The sequence below is a fragment of the Bidens hawaiensis genome, unplaced genomic scaffold (assembly GCF_021521415.1).
Source record: "Bidens hawaiensis isolate Kalapana, Puna unplaced genomic scaffold, B.hawaiensis_p1.1 tig00026776_1, whole genome shotgun sequence".
Taxonomy (NCBI): Eukaryota; Viridiplantae; Streptophyta; class Magnoliopsida; order Asterales; family Asteraceae; genus Bidens; species Bidens hawaiensis.
In genome coordinates, this window is record NW_027494306.1 from 262698 (window position 1) to 286016 (window position 23319).

Here is a 23319-nt window from a genome sequence, read left to right on the forward strand (position 1 = left end):
CTGTGTTGGTAAAACAGAAATTATTAGTTGAAGACACTTTATAATAAAAATGAAGAAAGACGTTTCTATTAATTATTAGTCAAAACATCTATATGTTCCTTCAAGCTTCAAAAGTCAAAGTGACATTTTTATTTGTCGTTTTCAATATGGGTGAAGAAAGGACTTGATGCAAATCGTTTGTTGGTAAGCTACAGTTTTAAATTACCTCCTACCACTTCAAATAAAAGTCATAGCATAACATTAGAAGAGTAGCATCAGCCAATTTAGTAATTAAGCACTTTTGTTTTTGCAAAGTTGCAAAAGAGGGAAATAATTTTCTTGCAACTTTACACCATCTCTGCTTTTCAAATGAAGTGAGAAACACATCTGAATGTATATCCACCTCATTAGAAGACAAATCAGTTAATCCATAAAGATAGAAACAAAGCAAACACTAAGCACACATGTTCCATAAATAGCTTTGATACAAAAATGAAACATGTGACTACCCAATATGTCAGCTGCTATCCAGATACACTATCAAAAAACACAAAGAAATAAATTTACAATTTCATATGAGTGCATAAGAGCACCACAGTTGCCATGCCAAGAGTCTGTCATCATCATTTCCGTACGTAGAACCAAAAGGTGTAGCAGAAACATCAAAGCATTCTGTCAAACACCTTACTTTCACTGTACCTAATGTCACAAACATGCATCTCATCAAATACCTTATGTACACTGAATCTGAGGTCACAATTGTGTAAAGGCCATATACATTGTAGGTCCGCCACCGCCACCGCCATACACAGTTGGAACCGCTGGTAACGGCGGGGAAATACCTCAAAGGGTCAAATTAAAACCCAAAGTTGGAAACGCTGTCGACCGGCCAACGCCGGGCCTCCATATTGTACGTTTTCAGTGATGAAAACCCACGCCTACGGTGGGCCATCGCCAGCCGATGGAGACTAACGACGGTTAGAAACGCCACACATGGAGGTTGAAGACGAAGAGAAATCACATTTGTCTTACATCTGCCACCGCCGCCGCCTAGGGTTCCAACATGAAACCCGGCAACAGCCGTAATCAATCTCCAACCACACATGCAGAAGAAGGTTCGATGACAGAGACCCATAGCGGCGCACAAAGGAGACATTCGTAGAGCCACCACCGGCAATCGAACCCCCGTCCGTCACGCCACCTGGGGATTCCAATGGAACCCGGCAACATTAGGTAGACGGGAGAACGATTACGGTGGGAGGCACCATCTTAGAGAGAGGGAGAGAGAGACTTATCGTGAGCGGTGGTGCTTGATTGAGAACAAATATAAACCTCAAAAAGAAGAGCACGTCTATGCTAGTTTGCTGTGAACGTGGACTCAGTTTACAAAATACGGGTGTAAAGTTACACCACACGTGGAAGGTGGAAAGATGAATATTATAGACAACTTTGTACAATAGAAACAACTATTTATACAACTCTTTTAGCTAGAAGTACAACAATAAAGCATGAGTTTTTGTAAAGTAAGTTGAGATTTAATATATATAATAATTGTATAAATGATACATTCTTAAGTGATGCTCAAGAAATATAGGTTAAGATGGGTGGTCATAGGATTTGATGAATGATGAAAGTTGGAGTAAAGATGTTTGTGTTAAAGTTGGATGCATGAATGGAGAGTGATAGTTGATAAATATAGGGGAAGGTTTTTGTTAAAAACCTTGATTTATTATTTCTAACAATCGCTTTAGGCTTACAGAGTCAAATCAAGGGTTACAAATAGAAAACAATCAAAGAAGCTAATGAAATAGTTTTTACATATTGAACAAACGAAAAATGTAACATACTGACTCCGTAGCTAATCGAGCTGAATGCTTGGATGAGATTAGATAGCAATTGTGATGAAAATGGTGAATGACTTCATGTTCTTAAATGTGCACAGAGGCATCATATAAGTACCAAAAAATGAGAAAGAGGGACTGTACATATCCAACCCTCTTATTTTCCTGAATGCAGCAACGGTCCTATCTTTCCTTTATTGCCCAAGTCAACCTTCAACTTTCCTTATCATTAAATCTCATAAAAGAAAATAATATAAATAAAAAGAATTAGAACATTTACTAATTTTAACACCCCCTCACTTTGATTCCCAAAGCGGTCTTTTAATCCCAGTTTGCCACATAACAGGTTATGTAGGGCCACACCTAATCCCTTGGTGAAACATCCTTTAAGTTATAAGAATAATTAAGTAAATTGCACAGCGTTTAAAGGTCCCAAAAACATCCATTTAGTTAGAAGAAATAGTTTAACATTCTTTTAAAACTTAAAAGAAATTCAAAGTTTACCAAATTATCCTACTACATACACATGCTAGTTAAAATACAAGTTTACAAAAGATGAGTTTTTAACATAAAGACAACCAAAATTCCATTACAGAAAGCCCGAGACTTCGACCATCCAAAAGCGTCACTATTGAACTTTTCCTAAACCACAATCACATTATAAATTGTTAGTGCATTATTGTATGAATGAGTTCTAAATTATTTAAATAACAACGAAAGGATTTAAGTGAAAACTAAAACCCGCATGAGTACAATATCACTTGAAAGCCTCTCCTTTTTGGCTCGTTTCAAATGACTATTTTACCCACGTTCAAGCCATGATTTCTCAATTGACTTTAAGGTCAATTATAGAGCAACAATTTCCACAACCAACCTCACGTATGTGATAAAATAAAATGTCTTTTCCAAATCATTACTTATACTATTTTCATATTTGTGAAACTGGGCAACACTAAATTTTATCCGGTATGGGATTTTTTTCCTGCAAATGCAATCATATAAACTTTACAAAGTAAACAGTTTGAGGAGTCAAGTACCTTTAGATGATGAAGAAGAACCCGCTCGGTGATCTTCAACTTTGACGACTTGGTTACCTAAACATTCATTGTTTAGATCATTAATCTATTATCTCATAACATATCTTTTTAACAAACACCTAATGTTTTGGCTCGTCAACAGATTAGCAATTAGCAACTTTGACTTGTTAAAGTCAACTAAGCACTTATTAACTACACTTGGTCCATTCATGTAACAATTTCTTTATAACTACTTCTAAGATATATGTATACCCATCTACACCATATTTAACCCAACTAATTAACACAAACATAAATTTATAAATTCCCCAATTTTGTCCCTGAACCCTAGAAACTAGATTACTAGTAATATATATAATTCAAGAATTTTGGTGACAATCATTCACATGCAATCATCATCTACACACTTTGGTAGCAAACATGCATCATAAATCAACCAGTTTTAAACTAGCAATCCAAAACCCATTAAAAGCTTGGAGTCCTCCAATGGAGTGTCAAGAGATAAAAAAAATAAAAACAACTTACTTGGACTACATGGAGTATGAAACAAATATGACGATTAATTGATGGTTACTTTCACAAATTGTAATATAAGCTAAGAATTATAATATCCCCTTTTCCCCCTTTTTCTTTCTTTCTGTTTTTGTTGGAGCTCACACACAGAGACCACCTTCCACTCCTTTCTACTATTTTTTTTATTAGTTTTAGTGAAAACCATATTTTCAACTAACCCCTAACACTATCTTTGATAATTAATATGGATCCCAAGTTTATACAAGCATTTATTTTTTATTTAGTTTCTTTTTTCTAATTCCAATAGCAAAAATAAAAATAATAATAATAATAATGTAAATTAAATCGGTGAAAGAAATGGGATGTTACAAATATCCCCTCCTTTAACGAGGTTTCGTCCTCGAAACCGTTTACATACCGAATAGATGGGGGTAGAATTTGAGCATTTCCTCTTCCGTTTCCCAAGTGCATTCGGAACCTTTTTGATGTCTCCATCTAACTTTTACTTGCTCGATTTCCCTGTTTCGTAGAATTTTAGTCTTCCCATCCACAATTTCAACGAGCTCCTCCGCGTAGTTGATTCGTTCATCCACTTCAATATCCTCAAGTGGCACATATGCGGTTTTGTCAATTAAGCACTTGCGTAATTGACATGAAACGTGTTGTGGATTAAATTTAGTTCATCGGGAAGGTATAATCGATATGCGACTTTTCCCACACGCGCAAGAATTTTAAATGGTCCGATGTACCGGGGACCTAGTTTACCCCTTTTTCGGAATCGAATCACGCCTTTCCATGGGGAAACTTTCAAGAGAAGATGATCTCTAACATCGAACTCAATGGGTCTTCTCCTTTTATCGGCATAAGATTTTTGCCGATCTTGAGCCGCTTTTAAACGCGCCCTAATTTGTTCGATCTTTTCGACAATAGCCTCAACAACCTCTTTATTTCCGAGTTCCCGAGGTCCAACCTCTCCCCAACATATTGGTGTTCTACATTTCCTCCCATATAACATTTCAAACAGTGCCATACCGATGCTTGAATGATAGCTATTATTATACGAGAATTCTGCCAATGGTAAGTATTGATCCCAACTACCACCAAAATCGAGGATACATGCCCGTAACATATCCTCGAGTGTTTGAATTGTTCTCTCACTTTGTCCGTCAGTTTGTGGGTGATATGCGGTACTAAGTAATAATCTTGTGCCCAAACCTTCATGAAATTTCTTCCAAAATCGGGATGTGAAACGCGTGTCACGATCCGAAATGATTGAAACCGTACTCCGTGTCGGGATATGATTTCTTTTATGTAAATTTCCGACAGTTTCTCGAACGAAGATCCCTAATTGGCAAGAAGTGGGCACACTAGGTTAACCGGTCAACAATTAACCAAATGGTATCAAAACCCTTAATAGTCTTGGGTAACTTCGTGATGAAATCCATGGTAAGGTCTTCCCATTTCCAAGTTGGAATTTCGAGAGGTTGAAGCTTACCATAAGGTTTTTGATGTTTGACTTTTACTTGAAGACAAGTTAAGCACTTTTCAACATACTTTACCACATCCCTTTTCATCCGGGCCACCAATAATTTCGTTTAAGATCTAGGTACATTTTTGTGGCCCTTGGGTGGATAGAATATCTAGTTTTATGAGCCTCATCGAGTATTCTAGTTTTAATTTCACTAGATGGTGGAATCCAAATCCGACCGAACCTCGTTTTCAACCCGGACTCATTATCTACTATATCCTTCATTTGACCCTTAAATCTCTCCTTCGCATTTTCTTATTTGAAGGCCTTTTCTTGCTCATCTTTGATTTGTTCTAATATGTTTGGCGTTAGGGTTAGTTTAAAGGACCGCACCTTGATCGGAGGATGGTTTTCCTTGCGACTAAGGGCATCGGCAACCACATTTACTTTACCGGGGCGGTAAAGGATATCACAATCATAATCCTTTACAAGTTCTAACCATCGCCTATGTCTCATGTTTAGATCTTTTTGATCAAAGAAATGCTTCAAACTTTTATGATCCGTGTAAATCGTACACTTAACTCCATACCAATAATGCCTCCATATTTTCTAGGCGAAAACGACCGCCGCTAACTCGAGGTCGTGAGTTGGGTAATTAGACTCATTAGGTTTCAACTGACGAGAGGCGTACGCTATTACCTTACCCCGTTGCATTAATACACACCCTAAACCGCGGAGTGATGCATCAGAATACACTTCCCAGTCTTCGTTACCTTGGGGTAGGGCTAAAACTGGTGCATTAGTTAACATGTCTTTCAATGTCTGAAACGCGAAATCTTGATCCGAACTCCAAACATATTTCACATTCTTCCTCGTGAGTCTGGTTAGCGGAGACGCTATTTTGGAAAAGTTTTTAATAAATCTTCGATAATAACCTGCCAACCCTAGGAAACTCCGAACCTCGGTCGGGGACTTAGGCGGGAACCAGTTTTGTATCGTTTCGATATTTGCTGGATTGATCGATATCCCTTTGGAGTTTACAACGTGTCCGAGAAATTGTATTTCTCGTAACCAAAAAGCACACTTTGAAAATTTGGCGTAAAATTTCTCCCTTCATAAAACTTCAAGTAGTTCGCGCAAATGTCGAGCATGGTCGTGTTCATTTCGAGAGTAAATTAGGATATCGTCAATGAACACAATCACCGATTAGTCCAAAAATGGGCGACATACCCGATTCATAAGATCCATGAACGCGGCCGGGGCGTTCGTTAATCCGAATGGCATGACCATAAATTCGTAATGCCCATAGCGGGTGCGGAACGCAGTTTTCGGTATATCGCTTTCCACCACCTTTAATTGGTGATATCCCGACCTTAAATCTATCTTTGAGAACCATTTTGCTCCTTGGAGTTGGTCAAAAAAATCGTCAATTCGAGGTAGGGGATAGCGGTTTTTGATGGTTAATTTATTTAGCTCACGGTAGTCTATGCACATTCGCATACTACCATCTTTCTTTTTAACGAATAGAACCGGGGCACCCCAAGGCGAAACGCTGGGACGGATGAACCCCTTATCCAACAAGTCTTGAAATTGAGTCATGAGTTCTTGCATTTGTGAAGGAGCCAATCGATATGGTGCCTTGGCAATGGGTTTAGCTTCGGGCACCAAATCGATCCTAAATTCAACTTCTCGGTTAGGAGGGGCACCCAGTAATTCATCCGGGAACACATCTTCAAATTCTTTTACCACCTGCACTTCACCAATTCCTTGCTTTCTAGTAGTGGTGTCGGTAACAAATGTCATAAACGCATCACAACCGTGTCTTAAGTACTTCCTTGCTCGAGCACCGTACACAACGAAATGTTTCCCTTTCGTTCTCCATGAACTATAATTTGCTTCCTACTTGGAGCAGTCATTTGAATAACCTTACGGTCAAATAGAATATTGGCGTGATGTCGGGATAACCAATCCATCCCCACTATGGCATCAAACTCACCTATGACCATTGGTATTAAATCAATGGTAAATGTTTCTCCATCCACTATGAATTGACAATTTCTACACAAATCAAAGACTAAGAAACTTTTATCGTTAGCTACTTCAACTTATAATGGTTTAGACAACTTTTCTACCACAAAATCAGGGCTATGAATAAATTTAGCATGCATAAAAGACCTACTTGCCCCCGAGTCAAACAAAACATGGAAAGGAATTGAATTGATATAAAAGATACCTGTCACCACATCCGAGGTGATCTTAGCCTCTTCGGTTGAAATTTGAAAAGCCCTTCCATGAGGTTTCGGAGTTTCAAGTTTCTTTACTTCATTCTTGAACTTCCCCCCATCATCCCATCTTCGATTTACTTTCTTTAGTTCTGGACATTCATATTTCTTGTGACCCGGTTTGTAACAATTGAAGCATAAGCTTAAATCCTTCATGCAATAGGTAGCCATATGCCCCATTTGGCCACATTTGTAACATGCTGGTTGATTCAACTTGCACTCTCCAGAGTGCCACCTATTACATTTGTTACAAATACGGTTCTCATTTGACATTGGGTTCTTCTTTATCGGGCTTGAAAATTTCAGCTTCTTGGGCGAAACAGTTGCCACTTCAATCTTTCTCTTTTCCCCACGATCCATTGATCTTTGTAGCTCTATTTCTCTTTCACGAGCCCAATTAATCAACTCGTTTAGGGTAGCACACTTTGAGGGGGTTATATGCTCCCTAAACTCAACCTTTAACATGATATGATAACGATTTATCCATTGCCTTTCGCTTCTTAACAGTTCTGGACAGAACCGGGCCTTGTCATAAAACATGCCCGTGATTTCGTCTATGGTCTCGTCCCTTGGTCTCATTTGTAAAAATTCCTCCTGAATCTTATCCACAGATGATTGTGGACAAAAATGTTCAAGAAACATAGTCTTGAACTCTTTCCATGTTAACTTACGTGTTTCATCTCGATTATTTTCTTTCTTTTGGTTATCCCACCAATCTTTGGCCCGTTCGGTCAAAAGGGTGGTAGCAAAAATTACTTCATCCTCTGGGTGGCAATGGCTCGTTTCAAAAGCCGTTTCCATCTCGGTAATCCACCGTTGGCTCTTAAGTGGGTTTATCTCCCCGTCATAAACATGCGAGGTACAAATCTTGAAATCCCTATAACTGCGTCGTTTCTTTTCAGTCTCTTCCACCCCTTTTCCCTTGTCTTGATTTCCCCCAATTTTCTCGGAAATCTTACCCACTTCCTCTTGTATCATGGTTCTCATTTGTTCCATGAACAAGGGAATGTTCGCTTCAAAGGATTTCGATACCTCCTCTGACACTCGTGATTTGATCTCTTCATTCACTATTGCAACGTTATCATTATCGTTCCCTTCACGATCGTCTGCCATCTTTTAAACTGAAAAGTTTAACCATACATTATTATATATATTCAAAGGAACATCATCTTCAGTCAAGTGCTCATATTTTATTTCATATTTCACACACTTATCCCTTTTTATGCCACGTATTCTTGCTACACAATTTCACATTACCGAACTTCTAAATGGGTTATAATTTTAACATTGCACTTTCTGTATAAATTCATAATAATTTTTTTTACGAACTCATAGGTTTCCATGTACCTTCAAGTCAAATTATTTCAAACGCCTTTTAGAATATCATATGATGATCACATCTCTTTGTATGAAATCAAAAGATTTCATACACTCTTTGAAGTCAAAGACTTCATATACTCTTTTGTGAAATCAAACGATTATCACAACTCTTTGCATGAAATCATAAGATTTCATACACCCTTTGAAGTCAAAGGCTTCATAAACTCTTTTGTGAAATCAAACGATTATCACAACTCTTTGCTTGAAATCATAAGATCTCATACACTCTTTGAAGTCAAAGGCTTCATAAACTCTTTTGTGAAATCAAACGATTATCGCAACTCTTTGCATGTAATCATAAGATTTCATACACTCTTTGAAGTCAAATACTTCATAAACTCTCTTATTTCACCACTTTACTTGTTAATTATCGTGTGGTATGGTCAACTGTAACAATACATAAGCATATTATATTGATTACTATACGGGCCAAGTTTAGGAATCAATAATATGCTTGAATATTATTAGGCGTGTCCATATCACCTCATGATCAACAAGTTTCCCAAGTTATTTTCCTTTCCAATTAATGGCAATTTAAGCTTCAAAAATGACCAACGATCGAGTCTCGGAATATGTAATGGAAGAAAACTCTTATATAAAAAAACATCAAGAGCACACATGGTTCGAGTCTAAGTATTTAGCAATGCTTAAATCCCTCAAACCGGTGCTCTGATACCAACTTGAAACGCCCTTTAAGTTATAAGAATAATTAAGTAAATTGCACAGCGGTTAAAGGTCCCAAAAAAATCCATTTAGTTAGAAGAAATAGTTTAACATTCTTTTAAAACTTAAAAGAAATTAAATGTTTACCAAATCATCCTACTACATACACATGCTAGTTAAAATACAAGTTTACAGAAGATGAGTTTTTAACATAAAGACAACCAAAATTCCATTACAGAAAGCCGAGACTTCGACCATCCGAAAGCGTCACTATTGAACTTTTCCTAAACCACAATCACATTATAAATTGTTAGTGCATTATTGTATGAATGAGTTCTAAATTATTTAAATAACAACGAAAGGATTTAAGTGAAAACTAAAACCCGCATGAGTACAATATCACTTGAAAGCCTCTCCTTTTTGGCTCGTTTCAAATGACTATTTTACCCACGTTCAAGCCATGATTTCTCAATTGACTTTAAGGTCAATTATAGAGCAACAATTTCCACAACCAACCTCACGTATGTGATAAAATAAAATGTCTTTTTCAAATCATTACTTATACTATTTTCATATTTGTGAAACTGGGCAACACTAAATTTTATCCGGTATGGGATTTTTTCCTGCAAATGCAATCATATAAACTTTACAAAGTAAACAGTTTGAGGAGTCAAGTACCTTTAGATGATGAAGAAGAACCCGTTCGGTGATCTTCAACTTTGACGACTTGGTTACCTAAACATTCATTGTTTAGATCATTAATCTATTATCTCATAACATATCTTTTTAACAAACACCTAATGTTTTGGCTCGTCAACAGATTAGCAATTAGCAACTTTGACTTGTTAAAGTCAACTAAGCACTTATTAACTACACTTGGTCCATTCATGTAACAATTTCTTTATAACTACTTCTAAGATATATGTATACCCATCTACACCATATTTAACCCAACTAATTAACACAAACATAAATTTATAAATTCCCCAATTTTGTCCCTGAACCCTAGAAACTAGATTACTAGTAATATATATAATTCAAGAATTTTGGTGACAATCATTCACATGCAATCACCATCTACACACTTTGGTAGCAAACATGCATCATAAATCAACCAGTTTTAAACTAGCATTCCAAAACCCATTAAAAGCTTGGAGTCCTCCAATGGAGTGTCAAGAGATAAAAAAAATAAAAACAACTTACTTGGACTACATGGAGTATGAAACAAATATGACGATTAATTGATGGTTACTTTCACAAATTGTAATATAAGCTAAGAATTATAATATCCCCTTTTCCCCCTTTTTCTTTCTTTCTGTTTTTGTTGGAGCTCACACACAGAGACCACCTTCCACTCCTTTCTACTATTTTTTTTATTAGTTTTAGTGAAAACCATATTTTCAATTAACCCCTAACACTATCTTTGATAATTAATATGGATCCCAAGTTTATACAAGCATTTATTTTTTATTTAGTTTCTTTTTTCTAATTCTAATAGCAAAAATAAAAAAAAAAAAAAAAAAAAAAAAAATAATAATAATAATAATAATAATGTAAATTAAATCGGTGAAGGAAATGAGATGTTACACTTGGTAAATATGTCGGCATGTTGTTCAGAGGTGTCAATTTTGTTTATTTTGAAGAGACCTGCCATGATATTTTCCATTAAACTGAAAAGATCAATTTCATAATGTTTACTATGTTCGTGAAAAACTGCATTTCCAGATATTAGAATTGCAGCATTGTTATCACAGTATATTGGCATAAGAAGGGTTTAATTGACCATTAAATCATCTAAGAGTTTAAGGACCCAAATAACTTAACCTTCGGTGATATACATTGCTCTGTATTCTATCTCAGTAGAGGATCTTGAGACTGTACTCTGCTTCTTGCTTTTCCAAGAGATTATACAGTCTCCCAGATACAAACAGTAACCTGTAACACACCTTCGCGTAACCAAACATTTTCCCCAATCTAAGTCGGAGTAGGCTTTTAGGGAGAAGTTTGGTGACTTTTAAACCTTAACATTTTTCTAGGAGAACCTTTTAGATATCTTAGAAGCCTTAAGGCAATTTGAAGATGAGAGTTCAAGGGCTTGTGCATGAATTAACTTAGAGATTGAACGGTGTAGGAGATATCACGTCTGGTAAGGGTTAGATAAATTAATTTACCAATCAATATTTGTATTGTGTGATGTTTTTTAATTCAAAATCGTTTTTTTCACGATTAGTACTGCCATTTAGAGTGATGTTTTGCTCCAAAGGATTCTCGACAGGTTTGCTTGCAAGGAAACCAAATTCATTAACTAGATCAAGGCAATATTTCCGTTGTGACAAGTACATTTCATTCTCGTTTTCATAAACCTCAATCCCAAGAAAGTATTTTAGTTTTCCCAAATATTTAATTTGAAAACACTGATTCAACTTTTGTTTAACGTTATTTACTTCTAAATCATTGTTACTGGTTATGATTATATCATCTACATAAACAAGAAGAAAAACAGAGGTTTCTCATGTTATTTTCATAATTAAGGATGGACCAATTTTTCTTTGTAAAAAGCCGATGTTGGTTAGGGTTGATGTTAGTTTTTCTTTCCACTTATTGGGGGCTTGTTTTAGTCCGTATATGGACTTAACAAATTTGCATCCCTTTCACGGTGTGATGTCTGAATTATTACCATACCCTTCGGGTATGTTCATGTAGACATCTTCATCTAGCTCCCTATAGAGGAAAGCATTGTTAACATCAAGTTGAAACACATTCCAATTACTTTGAACAAATTGGGCAAGTAAGGCATGTATGGTAACCGTTTTGACGACGGGAGAATATGTTTCGTCGAAGTCAAGTCCCTCACGTTGATTATTTCAAATAATCGATTTAGGCTTACAGAGTCAAATCAAGGGCTACAAATAGAACCTAAGTTTGAAACCCAAATGAAACAAAGCCTCTTTTCTATTATCATTTCTTCTTGTTTATCGTTTTTTTTACCGAATTTGGTCTTAATTATAAATTAAAAAAAACTATAAACATATATATGGTTTATTTTAATATATAAAACTGAAGAAACACGGATCCACTCCCCGGGTATGGGTCCTGGATCCAATGAGTCCACAGGGTACAATACGATAACTACTATCACGATATGAGTAAGGCTTCCTAAAGTCCAGTGACCGGAACCTGCAAAACAGACACCGTGAGTCTCGTTACAGGAAGGGCAAGAGGGGGGGTCTTCCTTTAACCACCCTCCGGCGTGAGAATCAGTAACGTTCGTAATGGAGAAAGTACTGAAGTATCAAGACTAAGTGTTGTCAGAATATGGGTGAGTAAATGAATACCTCATGATGATTGAGAGGGTATTTATAGCCGAAGGATGATGGAAGATGATTGGGGCAGCTGTCCTCTTCTAGAAGATCTTTGGTAACCGCCTGGACACGTGTCCTCATGTGATAGGTTGGGCTATACGTCTAATGTGCATTAGTATAACAACCTGGGCACGCGTCACCAGCTGATAGGATGGATCGCGCCCTAGCCCTGTGCACGGTTATAACAACCTGGCCAGGTGTCCTTTGTTTATTGGTTAGTATGTCACGTATTCCCCAAGTAAGAATCATGAGCCTTCTTCTAGAGAGTACTTGAGTGGTGACAGCTGTCCCGCTGGCATTGTCCTCCAGTTGTTTTACGCGGACAGATGTCTTGTCTTGCGGATAACTTTTGAGGACTCCCGGATGCTTCCGCACGTGTTATGAGGACGTTCCTCCTCTATTGTGATATGTGGGTGATCCATATGTCCCACGGGTGGATTATAAGGACATTACCTATGACCCGCGGGTGGTACTTAAGGGTATTTGGGTCTTTTTGGTACCCTACCTCTACAAGTCCCCCCAGTCCAGTGTTTCTTCCGTGTGAAGTCTTTATACGGGTGAAATTCTGGACTTAATGCATGTTTGGGGATTTTTGTTGTTCGGAGGTTAGGTAGAAAATATCTTTTGTTGTATGGATATTTATGAAAAATGACAAGTTGACCACTCGCAGGCGCGTGAAACAGGTGGTGGAACGTTTTTGACGGCTGTCACAGTACCCGACTGTACAATTTTTTCTCTTTTTCGAATTTCCAGTGTGACGTGGCAGTCATTGTTTGGGTGATGTCTTTCTCTCTACTGTTCATATCCCATCGCATTAATTGCGATGGGTATAAATAGGGAGGGACTCCTTCCTTTTGATGTTTTATCGCTATTTTTTCTTTGATTATCCATATAATTTCTCTGAATCTTTCATATATCCTTTCATATCTCTTATTGTATTTTGCCATAATGTCGAACGTTCAGACTGAAGTTGATAAGATAGAAGTGTCATGGGACTATTCGGAGTATGAAAAGTTGCTGGAGACGTACGGTATACCTCCTGAATGGGGACCGGAATTTCCATCTCTGGGTTCTATAGCTAATTTCCCACCGCCTGGGAAGATGGCTTTGTATGCTGACTATTTTGCTTAGAGAAATTTCCGTTTACCCATAACAAAATTTTTTGTAAGATATCTGACTGCTTATGGGATCCATTTATCGCAATTGCACCTGCGTGCTATGATGCGAATTCGTCATTATGAATTTGTATGTATAGCACGTGATATGGTTCCCCACATAGATCGATTCCCAGTTTTTTACCATCTTACTAACCATAATGGTTGGTATACGTGTCAAGGGTTTTCTGATCGAAGTCTTGGGTATGAAGGTGAAAAGTTTCCTACAAACTGGCGTAGCAAATTCTTCTAGATATCTGAGGATGTGGTGCCACTGTCCATGGTTCGTCATCCTGTGAATTCCGCCCTTCCGGAGGTTGTCACAGCTACTCACGAAGGTCATGAGTGGTACCGTATTCTTACCATGGAGCCTTCACCCATGCGTGCCTTGCCGGAAGAAGCTTTAGTGTGGGTGGGCATGAGCCGTTTGTGGCCGACGGAGTTCATGGAACCTATTTTTGCAGATCTTAATAAGCGTAAGTTGTCTGTTATTGCCTTTTCATTTTTGTGAATACTTTTATGATCGAGTTTCCGTCTTTTCAGGTCGGAGTTCCATGTTTAATGTTCTTTTTGGGGACCTGGGTTGTGTCCGCAAGAGTATCCGCGAGACGGGGGACCAACCTATACTTGATAAAACTAAGTCCCAGTTTTTGTTTCCGAAGAACGTTCGAGTTGAACCTGTGACTTCGAATGCCACCTTTGAAACAGGTGCGTATGTTCTAAACCCTCCTCCCCTTACTGTCGTTACTTCCGACAGGACAATTGTCATCTTATCATCAAGTGATGATGATGGAGATGCTTCTTTGTTTTCCGATTCGGAAGAAGAAGAGGACTCTGACGAGGGTGCTTCTGAATTTTCTTCTGTCTCGTCTTTGTTAGCAGAATTAGAGAAAAAGAGAGCATTCTTAGCTTCTCAGATGGGTCACCCCGACGTGAAGGCTGTGGATACTGAGGTGGGACCATCGAAGAAAAAAAGAAAAGTGCACCGTCCCAAAAAGCCACAGTATAGCCTTGCTGACCACCTTGACACTGTTGAAGGTACGTGTCAACCTTTAAATATTGTATTCTTTTTTATGAGTGTTTGGCTAAGTGTAACTTTGTTATGTAGATCCGTTAATCTTCAGTGAGGAAATATCAGAGAAGCTATCCACGCCAACTCCACATATTGACAAGCCATCATCCCCTTATTCAAGGGGAGAGGCGGAGGATAGACCTTCTACTCCGCTTAATGTTACTAGTATGAAGGATCGGCCAACCCCTCCAACTGGTGTTTTAACAGAAGGTCCAGACAACCATTCTGGTCGTGATACCCATTTTTATTACTTGTTTCAGGGTGGGGGTAGCACTGGTGATCAGTAGGACAATCCTATTGTAAACGAAAAAGATGTTAGAAATGTGGAGTCTTCTCCTCCGCAACAACCTTTTTCTACCCCAGCTCGCCTTAAACCTTCGGGTTCCCGTTATTACGGTGATACAGGCTTGGGAGACAAACATGAGTTGTTTGTTCCTCCATGGGGAATTACTAACGGATCCCGGTTCTCCCAAGCTAGAACTTGTATGGATTTCGTTGAGCATTGTACACCACCTGCTGAGATGGCATATCAACGCGACCTTTCCCACCATGATCTTCACACGAATGTGGCTTATCATTTAGCTAATGCTTTGGCTGGTAGCCAGGAAGTGTTAAGAGAATGGCGTACTTTGAGCGGGAAGGTGGGAGAGGCTCGTCGGGCGACTGAGGTTGCCAAGAAGGAGGCTGAGGAGCATCGTATTGCTGCCCAACCCGCTAAATGGAAACAATCTGATGCGGAGATCGCCCTTAAAAACGAGCAGGATCGCAATGCAGAGGCTGCTCGCCGATGGAAGGAAGCCTGTGAAATGCAAAATTCCGTTCTTGAAGCTGCTCGAGCTAAGGCTCAGAGGGAAAGAGACGAGTTAACTCGTGCTCAAGAGGCTAACTCTTCATTAGAGAATCAAGTAGCTCTTCAAGGTGCACGGATTCACGATCTTGAAGCGGAGCTAAAGCTGCAGAAGGAGCAGGCCAAACTTAAGGATCACTAAAAATCAGGCTGCCTATGACTCTCTCCTTCAATCTCATGAGGAAACTACTGTGGAAGCCAAGGAGTTCCGAGCGCGGGCAGAGCGTGCGGAGCAGGATCGTCAGTGGTTCCTTGCACGGGGAGTTGATGCTGTAAGTTAAACTTTATCATTTGTTGTTTTATTCTTACCTTTGGTATTGGGGACTTAGGTTTTTGTCTTAACAGGTCGTCCGCCATATCAAAGGAAGTAAAGAGCTGAATGACAGCCTCGCCAATGTGATGGCTGCTTCTTCATCCCTCGGGCGTGTTACGGGTTTCCATGAGGGAGTGAACTACGCGCGAGGTAACCGCACATTTAAAGATCATCCGCTCTATGGCGTAAACGTCAAACAAGATCGTTTCAACCGGGTTAAGGAACATGACGCTTTAGTCTTCCCTCTACAAGATGTGCTTCCAGAATTTGCTTCCGCATATGACGGCGTACAACTTTTGAAGACTTATCTTGGGGAAGACTCTGAGGATGACTCTTCGGAGGACACGTCGTTAAAGGGTCTGGAAGGCCCATCCACCTCAAACCCTTAGGATAGGTTTACCACTTCTATCACTTGTAAATTTTTTCTTTTCCTTCTTGTAATTACTTTTTTGATAATGAATGAAGAATCTTTCTTTGACTCTTGTGATCTTTTTACGTTTTTAATATCTTATGAGAATATTTTTACGTTTTTAATATCGTGATGGATGGCACAGTTTTGCATCCATTGAAAAGAGGATTATCGGCACGGAGTGGCTCCGTAGCCTTCATGGCTGGAAGCCAAAATTCTTCTGTATCCGAGAACACGTCATTCCTTTCAGAATGACGAAACGTAAGGCGGGCGCTCCCATGCCCGTGGTTCTTGCCAGCGCTCATGAGGGTCAGGCGTGGTATAAAACGCTTATCTCCACGCCAACACCTCTGCGCCCAATTCACGAAGGAGCGATGGTGTGTGCAAAGATGAGCCGCCTGTGGCCGTTTCTCAACCTGGAACTGTACTACGAGGAGACTAACAAGAGTAAGTTCGTTGTTATCTCTGTTTTGTCATCAAGTATCTTCTAACTTGTTTTCTTTTTTTGTGTAGGTGAAGGTTCCGCCTTTAGCACTTTGTTGGATCGCGAGGGAGAAATGATGGTGCGTCGTCCGATCGATAAAAGGGATGCGTCCTTTCTTGAGCGCACCCGTTCTAACTTTGTGTTTCCCACAGCTTTCCGCCCGGAACCGAAAGTTTCCGAGGCGATGTATGCCAAAGGTGAGGCATATGTTACAAATTGTATCCAAAAAGGTGAGGGCATTTTGAAACCCAAACCTATGACTGCTATTACTTCTAGCGGAGTGATTGTGCTTTTCTCGTCTAGCGAGGAGTCATCACTTTGTGGAGAAATATGTTCGTTTGATGTTAACAAAGTTGTGGGCTCAACTGCAGGTCTCACTCGTCAATGAGCCACTGTTAGCCAGGCGGCGGGTCAAGATGATGCTGATACTGCTGCGAGCGTTAAGGGTCTGGAAGCTGATGATGTTACCGCTGAGGGTACACATCCGGTCATTGGTGCGGGCACTTCTAAGGTGGTGGATAAACGTAAGGTTAACCCGGTAAAGATTGTCTTAAAGAAGAAGAAATCTAAAAAGACAAATCCTGCCGCCTTGGAAGCGCGTTTTGAACAGCTTGACGCTGAAGACCCTTCGCTGGGTAGGCAAATCTCTCTGTACTTTGTTATCTTATTTGTATTGGAATATTCCTAACCCTTCATAAATGTTTTTACAGTGGACATATATATATATATATATATATATATATATATATATATATATATATATATATATATTTAATATAATGTAAGTGATTTCAGAGGATGTTCTTTATGTACAAATAAAGGATTATGTAATAATATAAGTCTCAAACGACTGGGAAGAAAATTTTCATAACTAAGGCGTAAGCCGAATTACAAGAAACGAAATTACAAAGGTTTTTAACATCCAGTTAGGTACGCAGGCCAAAAAAACAAAACCACTAAATGTAACATTTCTTCAGTTGGGCCCCATTCCAAGTTCTAGGGACCTCTGTCCGTCCAACCTTTCTAGTTTATAGGCATCTTTAGACAGAACTTTCTGGATTCTATAAGGTCCTTCCCATGTAGGGGACAACTTGCCCGGGGGCTCTTTTCCGGAAGCTTCATTATTGCGGTAGACAAAGTCTCCCGCATCGAATTCGCGCCTTTGAACCCGCGAGTCATAATATTTTTGCAACTGTCGTTTGTAATTATTCTCGCGGATCGATGCCATTTCTCTCCTTTCCTCGAGGAGGTCAAGGTTCATTCGGAGTTCATGATCATTATCCTCAATCATAAGAACTCTGGCGGATGGTATACCGATCTCGGCAGGGATCATGGCTTCTGTGCCATATGTTAAATTGAAGGGGGTTTCGGAATTGCTGGAATTTCTTTGAGTGCGGAAAGCCCATAACACATGGGGCAATTCATCGACCCAACCCGTCCTTTTAGTTCCTAACCTGGCCTTAATTCCTTCTTTGATGGTCCGATTGGTTCGTTCGACCTGGCCATTCGCATGCGGGTGAGCTACTGAGGTGAAGACTTGAGAAATGTGTAATTCTTTTAACCATTCTTGTAGCCCACTGTCCGCGAACTGAGTTCGTTATCACTAACGAGTTCCAAAGGAAGACCAAACCGGCATATTATGAACTCCCATAAGAATTTCTTAACGCTTGCTGCTGTTATAGAAGCAATTGGTTTGGCCTCCACCCATTTTGTAAAGTAGTCAATGGCTACTATCAGGAATTTGAAGCGTCCGGGGGCTTCAGGGAAAGGTCCCATTATGTCTACTGCCCATTTCTGGAACGGCCAAGCTGAAGTGACTGGGACTAACTCATTCTTTGGTCGAAGCGTGTTAGAAGCATGGCGTTGACATGAATCACACTTCCTGATTTCACGTACAGCATCCATATGCATCCGGGGCCAGTAATATCCAGCATTCATTACCTTTGCTACGACCATCCGTGGACCCGCGTGAAGACCACAAATGCCTTCATGAACCTCTCTGATTAAATAATTCGCGTCCTCGGCATCTACACATCGAAGTAGTGGGCCAATGAAGGAACGTCGGTATAAAATACCGTCAAGTATCTGGTAGTTCAAGGCTTTATGCTTTATCTTCTGGGCCGCTGCCTTTCCTTCAGGAAGTGCTCCGGATGACAAGTATGCTACAATGGGTGTCATCCAGGATTCTACTCCCGTTTGGATCATTAAAACCTGATGTTGCAGAACAGACGGGTGATCTAATACTTCGATGCGGATGTCTTTGGCAAAATGTTCGAAGTTTGTTGAAGCCAATTTACTGAGAGCATCTACCAATTTGTTTTCACTTCTCTTTATATGAATGACTTTGCAAGAAGAGAACTGGAGCATCAAATCCTTTGCCTATGACACATATGAAGCCATGATATCGTTTTTTGCTTCGTATGTGCCATTGATCTGTCCCGCAATCAACATGGAATCTACCCGGGCTTCCAGATATTTAACCGCAAGCTTTTTGGCTATCCGCAAACCCGCCAAGAAAGCTTCATAATCTGCCTCATTGTTGGTACTTTTGAAGTCCAGCTTTATGGCATATGTGAACTCATGGCCTTCGGGATTGACTAGCCTGAGGCCTGAGCCACATCCCTCGTTACTGGAAGCTCCGTCCGTAAATAAAGACCAAATTTGTCCTGCTTCCGGAGGTGCTTGGGGTTGTTGCTCAATCAAACATTCTTGTTCTTTGTGATGCGGGACCTCTGTCACGAAGTCCGCCAACACCCGCCATTTGATTGCTGGCCTACGTTTGTATTCTATTGCGTGTTCACCTAGCTCGATGGCCCATTTGGCCAGTCACCCAGACAATTAGGCTTACTGAGAACGTTTTTGAGCTTGTATCCAGTTAAAACATTGATGGGGTGCCCTTGAAAGTACCTGCGGAGGCGTCGGGCAGCATAGACCAGTGCCAAAACAAGTTTTTCAAGCATGGAGTACCTTGTTTCCGGGTCCGATAGTGTTCTGCTGGCGTAGTAGATCGGTGTTTGAACGTTCTTTCAATCTGTCAGAAGGACGGCCCCGATGGCAATGTCTGAGGCTGATAGGTATAATGTTAAAGGTTCCCCCGCGCAGGGTGCTGTTAACGTGGGCAGCTCCATCAAACATTTTTTAACCTCCAAAAAAGCTTGTTCTGCTTCCGCAGTCTAATTGAAATGTGCTTTTTTAAGGCAATTTCTTAGTGTTGAAATAAATGGGTGAGATTTGGCTGCATGGTTTGCCAAGAATCGATTCGAAGCAACCGAACGCCCATTGAGTGTCTGTACTTCTTTGAGGGAGGACGGGGAAGGCATGCGGGCTATAGCTTGAACTTTATCTGGATTAGCTTTGAAGCCCGCATCCGTGACAATCACACCCAGAAACGTTCCTTTTTCCATTCCAAATGAACACTTGGTTGGATTCAACTTCATGTTAATACTTTTTAAAGTTTCGAAAGTCTCTTCAATATCTCTCAACATCTGGTCTTCCTCGACACTTTTGATTACGAGATCGTCTATATACACCTCTAAGTTTCGACCAATTTGGTTTTTAAACGCTATGTCCATTAATCGTTGATATGTGGCTCCCGCATTCTTTAGTCCGAAAGACATCATTTTATAACAAAAGGTGCCTTGATCAGTGCGGAATGCTGTCTTGTCTTCATCTCCTGCGGCCATGCGCATTTGATGATAACCCTTGTAGGCGTCCAGGAAACACTTGAATATAAATGGTGCCACAACATCAACCTTGAGGTCAATCTCTGGTAAGGGATAACAATCCTTAGGACATGCTTTGTTTAGATCTTTGAAATCAATGCACATCCGCCACGCCCCATTGCTCTTGGGGACTATGACTGGGTTAGCAACCCATGTCTGATAGCGGATTGGGCGGATGATCCCGGCCTGTAAGAGGTCCTAGACTTGCTCGTTCATTGCTTTTGTCTGTTCCGGACCCATCTTACGTTGTTTCTGAACAATCGGCGTAAACAACGGATTTAACCTTAATTTGTGTTCTGCAATGTTCCGCGGGACAACAGTCATGTACGCGGGGCTGCCATGCGAATACGTCAACATTTTTTGATAATAACTGTTTCAAAAAAGTCCGTACTATCTCGGAAATAGCAGGTCCAATTGTTACAGTTTGATCGGGGAAATCTTTGTTTTGGGATCTTTCTGGGTTTTGAGCTCTCGGTTGCAAAACAATGTCGATTGACGTGAATTATTTCTATACCAGTGCTGGTCGGAACTCTTACTGCACCGTGTGCTGTGGACGGATGAGCATTGAAGTCACCAATTGCTTCTCGTCTGAGAATGATGTCATGTTTCGATATTGCAGGAAAAACCAAAAATTAGACCTCCTCGGTCCTCGAATGAATTCCGTCGCTTAAGGTAACTGGGAATGAAATTACCCCTCGCGGATGCATTATTTCCCCTCCAAATCCCGATACTGGAGCGTGAATGGGTTTCAATCTTTCTTTATCCTCTTCGTCAAGCTGATCAAAGAATTGTTCATACATGATATCTGATGTGCTGCCGTTGTCGAAGAAGACGTAGTGAGAACGATAGTGCCCGAAGAGGGCCGTGATGATTAGGGGATTCTTACTGTTCGGACCCTCTTTAATTCGAGGGAAGATCACTGGCTCATTCTTCCTACTGGAGCGTGAATGGGTTTCAATCTTTCTTTATCCTCTTCGTCAAGCTGATCAAAGAATTGATCATACATGATATCTGATGTGCTGCCGTTGTCGAAGAAGACGTAGTGAGAACGATAGTGCCCGAAGAGGGCCGTGATGATTAGGGGATTCTTACTGTTCGGACCCTCTTTAATTCGAGGGAAGATCACTGGCTCATTCTTCCCCTCCAAATCCCGATACTGGAGCGTGAATGGGTTTCAATCTTTCTTTATCCTCTTCGTCAAGCTGATCAAAGAATTGTTCATACATGATATCTGATGTGCTGCCGTTGTCGAAGAAGACGTAGTGAGAACGATAGTGCCCGAAGAGGGCCGTGATGATTAGGGGATTCTTACTGTTCGGACCCTCTTTAATTCGAGGGAAGATCACTGGCTCATTCTTCCACTCTTCATCATCAGATTCTTTTCTCTTATTCCCTGTATGGGACTCGCCTTGTATCATATGAACGTTCAAATCTTTAATTTGCTTCTTACTCGGGCCTTGGATGTCTCGAACGGGTGCTTTTCCATCGTTCGGTTTTCCATTGTTTACCAAGTGCCTGAGCTTTACGGATTTCACAGCCGTCTCTATTTCGTTTTTTAATGATCTACATTCATTCGTATTATGACCAATGTCGTCATGATACGAACAGTGTTTGGTAGCATCCAAGAACGATCTTCTTGTTAGTGGCTGTGGTTTTCTGAGTTTTATATTCTTTGTAGTGAGAATTTCAGCGGGAGTCTTTGAAAGAGGAGTCCAATTGTTGGGACCTCTGCTTGCGGGTCCTGCTTTGTTCTTGTTGCCTATAAGGGATCTTGCATCAAATGGTTTGGATACTTCCGCACTTGGCTGAAGCCTTGACCAGATAGGGCCTTTCGCCTGTCTATTAGGTCTTGGGTTATGAAATTCAACTTTAAATTTTTTGCTTCGGGTTACCATTCCTCAATGTCTTCTCAGTGTTAGCATACACTTTTGTCGCAGTCATAAGGTCGTCCCACTCTTTTGGCATTCCATCTCTGCCCGTAAGCGTGCGGACTAAATCGTTACATTTGACGTTTTGCGGAAGGCACCACGAAGCATGTCTTTACTGATTCCACCGATGTTCAAGCTCTCGTCATTGAACCTGGTGATAAAATCTTCTATGGACTCGTTTTTGCGGCGGACAACATCCAAAATTTCTGATTGATCTCGCGTATGTTTTTTCTGCTAGCTGAAGTGTTAGGAAAATTTTTTCACCAGATCGTCCCAACTGGAAACTTCACTGTGAGGTAACTTTTCAAACCACTCTCTCGCTGCCCCTGTTAGTGTCAATGCGAACATGTGACACCAATAGGGAAGCGTCCAACCACTAACACCTCCGACCGCAATAAAGTTTTGGAGTTGATCACTCAGATAAGTCATACCATTATATTTACCCACCGATGTAGGTATTTTAGCAATAACAGGAAAGGGTGTTGTGGCAATACTTGCTATGAACTTTGATTTTTCGGCGAAAGCCGCGGGGCGATATGGTTTAATAAAGTCTTGTTCCGCATTGCTATGGTATTCGGTATGGCGGATTACGTCATGCGGACGGCTACTTTTTACCTGATAACTCATCCTACTGTCCCCGGTATACATACTGTAATCTCCCGGGTGATAGGATGAATCGTAACCATCAAACTCGTCTAAGTAAGATGGCATTCGCATATTTATGCGAGGACGAGGACGTAGCCTCGGAAGTTCGCCAAACTCTGGTTTAGTCTGTTGACTGTAACGAGTTTGACTTCCTCGCACTGTTGGTGGAGGAGAAGGAGATCCCCTAGGGGATTCCTCATAATCCAAAGTGCGGGCGTGA